We start from the raw sequence: 15,075 nt of genomic DNA on the forward strand, positions 1-15,075 counted from the left end.
CTGTGTTTGGTTCTGGGGATATAGGGATGAATAAGACAAAAATAATCCTTTTCATATAGCTTGTTCTTTGCTAGAATAGACAGATAACAAATGAACAAGTGAATAATAAAATGAAACAATGAAATCGTAATAAATATAACAGAGACAAATTGCTGTCTAAGAATAATATGTGACTTAATTTATGTAAATCTGGTGAATATTATTGTTATTTCTTTTTTTGAGCACAGACTTTACTTTTCTTCTGTTTACTTTATTAATTGATATGGTTATCTCTTTTATGAAGTTTATTGCCAAAATCCTTACACTTTTTCAGTAATGATGCTTTTGACAATTAACATGAACTCTTTGAGTATACCTAGGTAAATTAATAAACAGTGGGAAAACTGAATTCAGAAAGCACTGATTAATTAGACTGGATATTAATTAGCATCTCCAGTGGAATACTACAGATCTGTTTTCCTGGAACTTGCCTTTTCAACAGTTTTATCAATTGGGCCTAGTATTTCTATATCTTATAGGTTAAGCAAATAATCCTAAGGAAAGAAAAAGGAAATAATCCTAAATAAGGAATGAATTTTATGCCCAAATAGGTTCACTGAGCATTTTTATTACATGATTTTCCAGAATAGACCCCTCTCTTCGGTTTTCTTCTACCTCAGTGATTGCTCTAATACACTTTCTTCAACTTATTTATTCTCATCCCTCTAAGCTCTCTACTTCAGAGTGCTTCAGGTCTGGAGCTTGAAACCCTTTTCTTTACTCTCTATCCTCACTTCCTCGGGGACATCATCTAGTCATTCATCCTTTTTTTTTGAAAAATTTTCAATTTTTTTAAATTATTGAAGTATAGTTGACATACAATGTTATGTTAGTTTCATTTTTTTAAGTAAATTACATACAGTGTTCTATTAGTTACATACAGTGTTCTATTAGTTACATACAGTGTTCTATTAGTTTCATACAGTGTTCTATTAGTTACATACAGTGTTCTATTAGTTTCAGGTGTACAGTGTAGTGGGTCAACAATTCTATACATTACTCAGTGCTAACCATGGTAAGTATACTCTTAGTCCTCACCACCCATTCACCCTCCTCCCCTCTGGTAACCATCAGTTTGTTCTCTATAGTTCAGAGTCTGCTTCTTGATTTGTCTCTTTCTGTCTTTTTTATTCCTTTGCTCATTTTTTTGTTTCTTAAATTCCACACATTTGTCTTTCTCTGACTGACTTATTTCACTTACCATTAAACTCTCTATCTCCATCCATGTAGTTGCAAATGGCAAGATTTCATTGTTTTTCGTGGCTGAAAAATATTCTTCTGTGTATACAGATACCACATCTTTATTCATTTATCAGTCGATGGACACTTGGGCTGCCCAATGCACTTTGGGTATTTTTTTTTTTTAATATTTTTTACTTACTTGAGAGAGAGAGAGAAAACACACAAGTGGAAGAGGCAGAGGGAGAGAGAGAGAATCTCAGGCAGACTGTGCCAAGTGGAGAGCCCAATGCAGGGCTCAGTCTAACCACCATGAGATCTTGACCTGAGATGAAACCAAGAGTCAGATACTTAACCCAGTGTGCTACCCAGGTGTCCCATAGTTTGGCCTTTATAAATAATGCTGCAATAAATATGGGAGTACATGTATCCCTTTGAATTAATGTTTTTGTATTTTTGGATAAATACACGGTAATATAATTACTGGATCATGGGGTAGTTCTATTTTTAACATTTTTGAGTTTCAGGTGGACAACACAATGATTCAACAATTCTATACATTACACAGTTCTCACCATGGTGAGCGTCATCACCATCTTCACTATACAACGTTATTATAATTTTATTGACTATTTTCTCAATGCTGTACTTTTCATCCTGGTGACTTTTTTATCTTATAACTGGAAGTTCCTACCTCTTAATCCCCTTTATGTGCTTCACCCATTCCCATATCCCCCTCTTGTCTGGCAACCACCAGTTCGTTTTCTGAGCTATTTCTGTTTTTGTTGTTGCTATTGTTTTGGTTGTGTGTTCAGTTTTTTAAAAAAATTAAAGCATGGTTGACTCACAATGTTATATTAGTTTCAGATGTACCACATAGCATTTCAACAACTCTATACATTATGCTATGCTCATCACAGTCACGATCTGTCACCATCCACTATTATACTACCATCAACTGTATTGCTTATGTTGTACTTTTTGTCCCTGTGACTTACACAGTCCATAGCTGGAAGCCTGTATCTCTCCTTCTCCTTCCCCTATATTGCCCCTCCCTCCACCCCCTTCTCTTCTTGGCAACTACCAGTTTGTTCTCTGTATGTATGGGACTGTTCCTGCTTTTTTTGTTTTTTGTTTGTTTGGCTTCTTAGGTTTCCCATATAAGTGAAATCATATAGTATTTGTCTTTCTCTGTCTGTCTTATTTCATTTAGCCTAATACTCTCTAGGTCCATTCATATTCTCACAGTTGGCAAGATCTCATTCTTTTTATGGCTGAGTAATATTCCATTGTGTACATACACCACATCTTCTTTACCTATTCATCTATCAATGGGCACTTGGGTTGCTTCCATATCTTGGCTATTGTAAATAATGCACAGTGATCACAGGAGTAAATATATCTTTTCAAATTAGTGTTTTCATATTCTTTAAATAAATATCCATAGGTTGAATAGCTGGATTATATTCTAGATGTATTCCTAAATTTTTGAGAAATCTATACTGTTTTCCAGTATGGCTACAGCAATTTACATTCCCTGTTTTCCACATCTTCTCTAAGACTTGTCTTTTTTTGGCGAGGGGTGATTGTCATTCTAATGGGTGTGAGGTGGTAGCTCATTTCCCAGATGATCAGTGATTTTTGAACATCCTTTCATGTATCTGTTTGCCATCTGTATGTCTTCTTTGGAACAAGGTCAATTCAGATCTTCTGCCCATTTCTAATCAGATTGTTTGATTTTTTTTTAATTGTTGACTGTATGAATTCTTTGTTTATTTTGGATATTAATCTCATCAGATTTATGATTTTCAGGGTTTGTTTTCTCATTCAGTAGGTTGACTTTTTGTTTTTATTGTGGGTTTCTTTCACTGTGCATAAACTTTTTAGTTTGATATAGTCCCAATTATTTATTTTGACTTTTGTTTCCCTTGCCTTTGGAGTCAGATCCAGAAACAGATTGCTAAGACCATTGTCATGGGGTTTACTGCATATGTCTTCTAGGAATTTTAAATTTCAGGTCTCACATTCAAGTCTTTAATCCATTTTAAGTTAATTTTTATGGATTTTGTGTAATAGCGTTCTAGTTTCATTTTCTCTTTTTTTTTTCTTTCTTTTTATTTTTTGGCACATGACTGTTTGTCTATCTTCCCAGCACCCCTTATTGAAGAGACTATGCTTTATTTTATGCTCTTGGTTCCTTTGCCATAAGTTGTCTGTTAAGTGTGCATTTATTTCTGGGTTCTTGATTCTGTTCTATTGATCTGTATGTCAGTTTTTATGCCAGTACGACCTTGTAGTATAGTTTAAATCAGGGAGCATGATACCTCCGGCATTGTTTTTATTTCCCAGCATTGCTTTGCTTATTTGGGATTTCTTGTGGTTCTATACAAATTTTAGAATTACTTGTTTTAGTTCAATGATAGATGGCATTGGAATTTTCATAGAGATTGCATTGAATCTGTAAATTGCCTTGGGTATTATGGACATTTAATTTCTTAAATTCCACATATGAGTGAAATCATATGGTATTTGTCTTTCTCTGACTTATTTCACTTAGCATAATACACCCTAGTTCTATCCACGTTGTTCAAATGGCAAGAGTTAATTTTTTAAAATTTCCATTGTGTATATATACTACATATTCTTCATCCATTCATCTGTCAATGGACATCTGGGCTCTTTCCATATTTTGGCAGTTGTGGACATTGCTGTTATAAACATTGGGGGGCACGTGCCCCTTTGAATAACTGTTTTGTATCCTCTGGATGAATACCTAGGAGTGTAATTGCTGGGTCATGGGGTAGTTCTACTTTTAACTTTTTGAGGAACCTCCATACTGTTTTCCAGAGAAGCTGCACCAGCTTGCATTCCCACCAACAGTGTAAGAGGGTTCCCCTTTCTCTGTATCCTTGCCAACATCTTTTGTTTCCTGAGTTGTTAATTTTAGCCATTTTGACTGGTGTGTGGTAGTATCTTGTTGTGGCTTTGATTTGTATTTCCCTGATGCCAAGTAATGTTGAGGGTTTTTTTTTTCTCTTTTTTTCTTTTTTTTTCATTCTTTCTTGGTTTTTTTTGTTTTTTGTTTTTTGTTTTTAATGTCTGTTAGCCATTTGGATGTCTTCTTTAGACAAATGTGTGTTCATGTCTTTTGTTCATTTCTTGACTGGATTTTTTTGTTCTTTGGGTATTGAGTTTCATGGGTTCTTTATAGATCTTGGATACTAGCCCTTTATTTGATAGTCATTTGCAACTATCTTCTCTTGTTCCTTTTAGTTCCTCTGTTGTGCAAAAGTTTTTTATCCTGATGAAGTCCCAATAGTTCATTTTTGCCTCTGGAGACACTTCAACAAGAAGCTGCTGTGGCCAAGATCACAGAGGTTACTGCCTGTGTTTTCCTTTAGGATTTTCATGGATTCCTGTCTCACATATAGGTCCTTCATCCTTTTTGAATTTATTTTTGTGTATGATGTAAGAAAGTGGTCCAGCTTCCTTCTTTTGCATATAGCTGTCCAATTTTCCCAGCACCATTTGTTGAAGAGATAATCTTATTTTCATTAGATATTCTTTCTTGTGTTCTTGAAGATTAGTTGACCATAATGTTGAGGGTCCTCTTCTGGGTTCTCTCTTCTGTTCCATTGATCATTGTGTCTGTTATTGTGCCAGTACCATACTGTTTTTTTTTTTTTTGTTTTGTTTTGTTTTGTTTTGTTTTTGTCAGAAGAGAATAATTTATTTATAGCCATTTCTTTCAACAGTAGGTAAGGACAACTACCAAGAAAGAAGGTGGGGTTGGGGAGGTGGAGAGGGAGAAGCAGGCTCCCCATTGAGCAGGCTCCATCCCAGGACCCTGAGATCATGACCTGAGCTGAAAGCAGACACTTCACCGACTGAGCCTTCCAAACCCTGCTGTCCATGCTCTCTTAAATCATGTGATCCTGGCACAGACATTAGATGGTTTCCTTTAGCAAAATTCTCAAAAGTGTCAAATCCTGTCTTTTTTTTTTTTTTTAATTTTTTATTTTTTATAAACATATATTTTTATCCCCAGGGGTACAGGTCTGTGAATCACCAGGTTTACACACTTCACAGCACTCACCAAATCACATACCCTCCCCAATGTCCATAATCCCACCCCCTTCTCCCAAACCCCCTCCCCCCGGCAACCCTCAGTTTGTTTTGTGAGATTAAGAGTCACTTATGGTTTGTCTCCCTCCCAATTTTGATTTTTACAACTTGAAGTAATACAGCTTGAAGTCTGGAATTCTGATACCTCCAGCTTTAATTTTCTTTTTCAGCAGTACTTTTGCTATTCATGGTCTTTTCTGGTTTCATACAAATTTTAGAATTGTTTGCTCCAGCTCTGTGCAAAATGCTGGTATCATTTTGATAGGGATTACATTATATGTGCAGAATGCTTTGGGTAGTATAGACATTTTAACAATATTTGTTCTTGTGCAATCAATGAGCATGGAATGTTCTTCCGGTTGTGTACTTACTCAATTTCTTTCATAAGTGTTCTATAGTTTTCAGAGTACAAAATTATTTCTTCTCATTCATGAGCATAGAATATCTTTCCATTTATTTTGGTCTTCTTCGGTTTTCTTTTTTCCTTCTTCTTCTTCAGTTTCTCTCATCAGTGTCTTATAGTCTTCAGTGTGCAAGTCTTTCATTTCCTTGGTTAAATTTATTACTAGATTTTTTTTAAAGATGCAATTTTAAATGAGATTGTTTTCTTAATTTCTCCTCTGGTAGTTTATTATAGTATATAAACACCACAGATTTCTGTATATCAGTCTTATATCTTATAACGGTTTTGTATTCTACAACAATTTTTTGGTAAAGAATTTATGGTTTCTGCATATAGTATTACAGCATGTACAAATAGAGATGGTTTTATTTCATTCCTTTCCAATTTGGACGCCTTTTATTTTTTTCAAGTCTATTGTGGCTAGAACTTTCCAATACTATGTTGAATGTAAGTGGTAAGAGTGGCCATCCTTGGGTGCCTGGGTGGCTCAGTGGGTTAAGCTGCTGCCTTCGGCTCGGGTCATGATCTCAGGGTCCTGGGATCGAGTCCCGCATTGGGCTCTCTGCTCAGCAGAGAGCCTGCTTTCCTCTCTCTCTCTCTCTCTCTCTCTCTCTGCCTGCCTCTCTGCCTGCTTGTGATCGCTCTCTGTCAAATAAATAAATAAAATCTTAAAAAAAAAAAAAAAAAGAGTGGCCATCCTTGTCTCATTCCTGATTTTAGAGGAAAAGTTTTCAGCTTTTTGCCATTAAGTGTTATTCATTGTGGGTTTGTCATATATAGCCTTTATTATGTTGAACTGTATTCTATCTATATTCATTTTGTTGAGAATTTTTATCATAATTGATGTTGAATTTTGTCAAATGCTTTTTCTCCATCTTTTGAGGTGATTGTATGATTTTTACTCTTCATTTTGTTAATGTTCTGTGTCACTTTGATTTGCAGATGTTGAACCCTTTTTGCATCCCTGGAGTAAATCCCACTTGATCATGCTGTATAATTCTTTTAATGTTTTGTTGAAATTGGTTTGCTAATATTTGTTGACCGTTTTTGCCTCTATGCTCATCAAGAATATTGTCTGAAATTTCCCTTTTTCTGTGGTGTCCTTATCTGGTTTTGGTTTTAAGGTAGTGATGGTCTTGTAAAATGAGTTTTGAAGTGTTTAGTTCTCTTCAATTTGTTTTGGAAGAGTTTAGAAGGATAAATATTACCTCTTTTTTGAATATTTGGTAGAATTAACCAGTGAAACTGTCTGATCCTGGGCTTTTCTTTCTTGGGAGGTTTCTGATTACTGATTCAGTCTTCTTACTAGAAATTGATTTATTCAGATTTTATATTTCTTTATGATTCTGTCTTGGAAAATTGTGCATTTCTGGAAATTTAGCCGTTTGTTCTAGTTTGTCCAATCTGTTGTGTAATTATTTATTGTAGTCTCTTATAATACTTTGTATTTCTGTAATTGCTTTTTCATTTCTAATTTTATGTGAGCCCCCCCCCCTTTTTTCTTGGATTGTCTAGCTAAAAGTTTGTCAGTATTGTTTATCCTTTCAAAGAATCAGCTCTTATTTCATTGACCATTTTTATTGAATTTTTAGTCTCTATTTCACTTATTTCTGTTCTGATCTTTAGTGTTTTGTTCCCTCTCCTAACTTTAGGCTTCATTTGTTCTTTTGCTAATTCCTTTAAGTGTGAAGTTAGATATTTATTTGAGAGTTTTCTTGTTTCTTTAGGTAAACCTGTATCACTATGAACTTCCTTCTTACAACTACTTTTGCTGCATCCATAGATTTTGGTATATTGTGTTTCTGATTTCATTTGTGTCTAGCTATTTCCTGATTTTTCCTTTGATTTCTATGATGGCCCATTGGTTTTTCAGTAACATGTTGTTTAATCTTCACATATAGTTTTTCCAGTTTTCTCCTTGTAATTGATTTTTAGTTCATACCATTGTAGTTAGAAAAGATACTTGATATAATTTCAGTCTTCTCAAATTTATTGAGACTTGTTTTGTGACAGTACATATGATCACCCCTGGAGAATTTTCCACAAGCACTTCAGAAAAATGTGTGTATTTTTCCTGCTTTTAAATGGAATATTCTGGATATATCTATGAAGTTCATCTGGTCTAATGTGTCATTTAAGGCCATTGTTTCCTTACTAATTTTTTGTGTGGATGATCTCTCCATTGATGTAAGGGGGATGTTAAAAGCCCTTACTATTATTGTATTGCTGTCAATTTCTTCCTTTAGCTTTGATAGTATCTGCTATATATGTTTTGGTGCTCCTATGTTGGATGCATATGTATTTATAAATGTTGTATCTTCTTGCCAGATTGACTCCTGTATCATTATGTAGTGTTCTTCTTTGTCCTTTATTACATTGTTTAAGTCTGTTTTGTCTGAGTATAGCTACACCAGCTTTATTTTTATTTCCATTTGCATGGAATATCTATCTCTCTCCCTTCCCTTTAAATCTATGTGTATCCTTACTTCTGAAGTTAGTTTCTTGTAGCCAGAATATAGATGCATTTTGTTTTTGCATTCATTGGGCCACTCTGTCTTTTGATTAGAGAATTTATTTCACTTTTCTTTAGAGTAATTATTGATAGGTATTTACTTATTTCCAATTTGTTGTTTTCTGGCTGTTTTTGTTGTTCCTCTCTATTCTCTTTCTCCTTCCTTATTTGATGGTTTTCTTTATTGTTATTTTCAGACTTCTTTGTCACTTTCTCTTATGTATTTATTGCAAGTTTTTGCCTTGTGATTACTGTGAGATTTGCATATAACATTCTATGTTTATAATGGTTGATAAAACATTTAATTGATAAAACATTAAATTTGAACACATTCTAAAACTTTACATTTTTACACCCCCCCATGTAGTAGCCTCTTTTCCCTGAATCAGTTGTTCCTGAATGTTAATAAGACAACATATTGTAATGACTGCTTCAACTCAGCTGCCTTAAATTCTCTATATTAGAATTGGTGATTATTAACTATATGAGAAAAATAACTGTACCTCAAGTGAGTTTTTAAAATGCTAGTATTAGGGGTGCTTGGGTGGCCCAGTGAGTTAAAGCCTCTGCCTTTGGCTCAGGTCATGATCCCAGGGTCCTGGGATCGAGCCCCGCTTCAGGCTCTCTGCTTAGTGGGGAGCCTGCTTCCTCCTCTCTCTCTCTCTGCCTGCCTCTCTGCCTACTTGTGATCTCTGCCTATCAAATAAATAAAATCTTTTAAAAAAAATAAAATGCTAGTGTTAAATTTTTTAATGAAAGAAATAAAACTATTCATCAAGAACTCCTTTTATTTTTATTTTTTCCTTTTTCACTTTAAATGATCAAAATTAAAAGTCAGTTGGATACACTAGGAATGGACGCAGTAATGATTACTATAATATTTAGATGACTTTCCCCAACTTTGGCTGCCATCGCAAATTTTATTATGATTTGTCATGTAATATTTAAGAGAAATAATGTTAGTCTGAAATCATACCATATGCCATATACTGCAGGGTATGATGCAGGGTATGATGATGATGTTTTCATAAAGTGATGTTTTTTTTTTTCACTCATTCAGTATAAAAATAAAGCCTCTGTGTGTCATTCACACTATTCAGACTGTTGAGAGAAGGTATTAATTTGGTCAAATTTCTTGAAAGTCATATATCAGATTTCAAAGGAATAAGATACATAGCCCCTGATTATCGTGGGGCTATGTATAAAATAATATAAAATAAAATAATATGTTATTATTATTTATAATATTTTTTTCTTTTTAAAGAAGTCATCAGAAATACAAGTTTATATGCTCTTTGCCCTTACACAAGATTGCAATTTGATAGTTTCTTCACCATGCTACACTAAATTTTTGACCTTAACATACATTCCTATTGTTTGTCTTTCTGCTATTTCTGCTGCACTGAATTTCATGGCTAACTTTCTTTGCCGCCTTCTTCCACCTGTTCCAGTCATTGCCTTTAATGCCTGATACGTGTTTTCATTGAATGGATATATTTATAACTTAGATGATTTTATCTATAAATCTGTGAGGACTTTTGGATTCCATCCATCATTTTAATCAGCATAACTTACTTTGGTTTTCATAAGAAATTTAATGAAAACATATGACTCTGTGGGACACCATCTGCTATTTTTCTCTGCGGTCCAAAGGTGATGTAAACCAAAAAAAAAAAAAAAAAAAAAAAAAAAAAAAATCAAATGGAAAGAATGTCAATATGAGAAAAATCAGCAACCATGTTACTTACCAAGGAACATGACTCAAATCGAATTTATGACTCAGAGTTTTTTTTTTCCACTTTTCCATACAAAGAAAGATCAGATTGACAATTTAACCAAAGCCATATTTTTCTTAAAAATTCTATTTCTAGGGGTGGCTGGGTGGATCATTTGGTTAAGCGTCTGACTCTTTATTTCAGCTCAGGTCATGATCGCGGGGTTGCGAGACTGAGCTCCATGTTGAGGGCGAATTGCTTGGAATTTTCTCTTTTTTTTTCCTTTTGCTCCTCCTTCCCCCATTTGTACTCTCTCTAAAAAAAAGAAAGAAAGAAAGAAAGAAAGAAAGATTTATTTAAAAAATTCTGTGTTTGTTTGTATCTTACTCTCTATTTTTTTCAAGTGAATGAAGAAAGTAGGTCATATAAGAATTAGAAATCTGCCAGTAGGGGCGCCTGGGTGGTTCAGTGGGTTAAAGCCTCTGCCTTCGGCTCAGGTCATGATCCCAGGGTCCTGAGATCGAGCCCCGAGTCGGGCTCTCTGCTCAGCGGGAAGCCTGCTTGCCTTCCTCTCTCTCTGCATGCCTCTCTGCCTACTTGTGTCTACTACTACTGTCTGTCCAATGGATAAATAAAATCTTAAAAAAAAAAAAGAAAGAAATCTGCCAGTATGCTTTATGTGTATGTATGTAAGAGTATGTACATAGATTTATATTTCTTCAGAGATTTAAGGTGGATATTTTGTTAGTTTTGCATCTTTTCCTGTATTTTGGCCCACCCTTAGAAGAGCCTATTTGACTTTGAGGAACAAGTCAAATTTACTATGTCTTGCTGAACATGGTTTATAGCATTTTCCTTTTAGGTGCTTTCCTTGACTAATCATTTTTATTCAAATCATTGATTCTAGTCGCATTAATTCCAGCATTCCTTTATTATAAGTGTAATGTTTTACATGATTTTATTCTATTTGTTTGAGTCTAATGACTGTATTATTCTACTATGCCCTATTTTTCTTACTAGAATGCGAATTATGTCAGAAAAAGAACTTTATTAATATTTTCTGAATATCCCACAATATACTCTACCACATATGCTTATAAAATAACTGCTTTTGAAAAAGCATGCCTTAAATATTGAATCCAACTTGAATGAAGCTACAGCGACGTGTACAAAGGAAAGGTGGTTCACTAATGTAAGCTAGAGAAACACACAATTTCCCAAATAAAGTGATTCTGCTTGTGTAAACTAAAGATTTTAGTTGCATAAATACAAGTATATTTTAGATATTAAAGTTTTTCTAAAGATGAAAAATATTTTAATAAATTCCTAGTGTATCCATCTTTTTTTTCAAGTTTTTATTTAAATTACAGTTAATTAACAAATAGTATAATATTAGTTTCAGGTGTAGAATTTAGTGATTCAGCACTTACATACAACACCCAGTGCTCATCACAAGTGCCCTCCTTAATCCCCATCACTTATTTATCCCATCTCCCTGCTCACGTCCCTTCCAGTAACCATCAATTTTGTTTTCTGTAATTAAAAGTCTGTTTCCTGATTGGCTTTCTTTTTTTATCCCCCTGTATTCATCTGTTTTGTTTCTTGAATTCCACATTAGAATGAAGTGATACAGTATTTGTCTTTCTCTGACTGAACTTATTTCACTTAGCGTAATACTCTATTGTTCCTTCCACATCTTTACAAATAGCAAGAGTTCATTCCTTTTTTATGGCTGAGTAATATTCCTCTGTGTGTGTGTACCACATCTTCTTTATCCATTCATCAGTCTATGGATATTTTTCTATAATTTAACTATTGTTCTTAATGCTGCTATAAACATTGGGGTGCATGTATTCTTTGAATCAGTGTTTTTGTATTCTTTGGGTAAATACCTAGTAGTCCAATTGCTTGATCATAGGGTAGTTCTATTTTTAACTCTTTGAAGAACCTCTGGCTTTTGCAAAAGAAACAATCAGCAAAACTAAAGGCAACCTAGGGAATAGGAGAAGATATTTGCAATTGAGATATCTGATAAAGGGTTAGTATCCAAAATATATAAAGAATTTATAGAAGTGAACACAATAAGTAGAACAAATAATCCAGTTAAAAAATAGGCAGACAACACGAATAGATATTCTTCCGAAGAAGACATGCAGATGGCCAAGAGACATGCTACTTTTTCTTTTTGAATGACATCAAGGTCTATATGGTGGAATCCCTAAATATTTTATCTGAGTTTATTAAAGGTAAATTATGTTTGTTAATTATTATTTATAGATGATCATTAAGGTTTGACAAAGTCTGTGATCATGCTTCCTTTTTACCTCTCTTCTTTGTTCTCTTGACTTTTATTTAGCAAGGTAAAGTGGGCTAGTTCCTTAAAAGCTTTTGTTTCTTATAGTTTTCCATGTATATTATCATGTGTAATAAATTGAAAATAAGAAGGAATACATATGCTCATTGGTAATATTTAAAAAGGAGATTTAGAATAGATTTCCTTAATTGTGGTGATAGATAAAGAACAAGAGCAAAAAACTGAAACAAAACCAGAGTAACAGAAGCAAAAAAAAAAAACCCACCATCAGCAGCAACCCTTTATGGGTCAAAATAGATCCTTTGTTGTAATCTTTTCTTGCCCTTCTTTACTTAAATGTATTTATAAGCAAAGATAAAGCAGGAATGTGCTTATGAAAGCAGTTTGGTTTTTATGTTTAAAAAGATTATGTAGCCAGTTTGATGGGGAATAGTATAACAATATTTGAATAAGACGTAGTTTCATTAATGGGGATTAAAGATGCTGAAAGGAAAAGAATTGTTACAGAAGCAAACTTGGAATGTTGGTTTGTGGTAAAGTCAGAAATTAAGGGGACTTTTTTGCCCAGTAGGAAATGTGAAAGCAACTTGTAATTAATATCCTGTGTTGACCGGTGCTGCATTTCAGTGAGTAAAAGCTGGTCCTTTTCATGGCCGCTCCTGATCTCTCTGCTCTATCCTGCAGCCATCCTATTTTGCGCAGCCTTTGAAGTCATTGACCTCCCAAGCCATGTTCCCCACTTAGGATATTTGTTCTCATTCTTCCCTCTGTTTGAGATAGTCTTCTCCCAGAAACCAACTTGTTAACAACCTAATCTTTTCCAGTGTTTGTTGAAACTTTATGCTCTTCTGGACTTATCCTGATTTCCCCAGGTAATACTGAACTCTGCCCCACTTTCTACCCATGCTCTATTTTTTCTTATTATATAATTTTATATAATTTAGCATTTATTGCATTTGCTGTTGATCGTGTGTCTTAGCCACTAGAACATATGCATCCAAGGACAGGGATCCAGTTCTTATTATGAACAGGTTCCTACATTAGCACCTGGCACAGAATAGATATGCAATAAATCTTTTTGAATTGAATTATGCTACTCGAAGGGAGGCCACACAAGAGAATGTGAGTGCATTTGCACAAGTCTTTCACCATTGCTAGAAAATTACATTTTAATTATGTTATACTTTTGATGAGTTAGTAGCATTGTTTTTATGTGGAAGGGAGAACCATAGGACATGGCGAGGGGTGAATACCTGATTTTCTCAGGCCTCATGAACAGGTTATCCTTTGAGGGGTGGAGATAAGTACTGAGGTTGGTATGTTACATAAAACAACTACATTTAATGTAAGTTGGTGCTAAATATTTTTTGAGCTAATAGATTTCAAAGTTCTATCATTTCAGTCAAAATCATACCATATCCTATAGTATTCATGGTAACGATCACCACATTTATAAACAGAAAACAAAACAAACAGCTGTTAGAATTATCGTTAACCAGTATGGTTAGATTGGGATGTGTAGAAATTTGAATGGAGGAAAGGTTCAGTCATACTGAGCACATGTTGGAGTGATTTTCCTGGAATAGGTTCACAGCCCATTTCTTTAGAGGCCTCATGGCATGACTTTTTTACTTTAGTGGCTTGAAATCTGACTCATCAGGAAGTTTAGAAACCTGGTTTTGTCAGCCTACACAGACCATGTCTCAGGGACAAGTGGTAAGTTAAAACCTGGGTTTTGAAATCGATCCTCAGCTCCATCAACTATTACATTTGCAACCTTGGAAAAGTTACTGACCTTCCCTATGGCATAATTCCTTTTCTTGAAAAATGTGAAAAATAGTAACTGCCCCTACTTCACAGGGTTGATGTGATGATTGAGACGAAACATTAAAAAATCCAAAATTACTTTTATTAAGTGCTATACATAGTAATTTTAATTTTTACCCCTAGGAAGCATGATTAAGGCTAATTATTTAGCCATAAACTTGAAGTTATAGGTTGAGAAATTTGGCTTAATATTAGATGGAACACTTAATGATTGGAATTATAATTATAATGTATATAAAAATACTAACTAAAGTCCTTGTACATAAAATTCACTCACTAGTTGTTGCTCTTAGTCATTTTTATTGTTAATATTTGTGACCTTTCTGTCACTCTAAGTCTGCGGGGAGATATGCTTAATACATAAATATTTCTGCCTTAAGTGGAGGATGGAAGAACTAAATAGTCTCTGAAATGAAATAAACTGTAGGATTCTAAGAAAATATTAAAGAAGCTGTATTTTCTTTCTCAACATTCAGGGTTGATCTGTATCATAAAATTCAGCAGTTCACTGATCATTGTTATCATTATGAGTCAGTTGGAAATGTTTGATCATCACATTATATAATTATGCCTGACTCAGAGGAACAAGCTTCTCATTCAATGTTTTAAACTATTTTGTTTTACATAAACTTTAACTTTCTCTTGCATTCTTCAGTTTATTTCATTAGGAGCTCAAGAAATAGATGGCAAGGTGATGGATTCAAGAGAAAATATTTCACAAATAGTTTTTATTTGCCTTACAATATATTCCCTATGCTATATATTAATTTATAGTCAGCTTCAAAGTATGTTTATAATATAAAATAAAAATAATTATAATAAAAATGACACAAAGGTACTAAAAACTATTGAATTAATTTTGCAAAGACTAAAATGAGGCTGGGGCATTTATCAGCCATTTATGCCAATCGACTAGACCAGTCTTTCTTTCTTTCTTTCTTTCTCTGTCTTTCAGACATCT

At 34.0% G+C, this 15,075-nt stretch overlaps 1 protein-coding gene across 1 annotated transcript in view; it reads left to right on the plus strand.

Annotated features, from left to right (window-relative positions):
• The window catches only part of ME1 (malic enzyme 1), a 186,331-nt gene that overhangs the window by 94,281 nt on the left and 76,975 nt on the right, over nt 1-15,075 (plus strand). The gene's annotated exons all lie outside the window — the stretch shown is intronic.

Source organism: Mustela putorius, unplaced genomic scaffold (genome assembly GCF_011764305.1).
Source record: "Mustela putorius furo isolate JIRA1106 unplaced genomic scaffold, ASM1176430v1.1 tig00000166_pilon_pilon_pilon, whole genome shotgun sequence".
Lineage (NCBI taxonomy): Eukaryota > Metazoa > Chordata > Mammalia > Carnivora > Mustelidae > Mustela > Mustela putorius.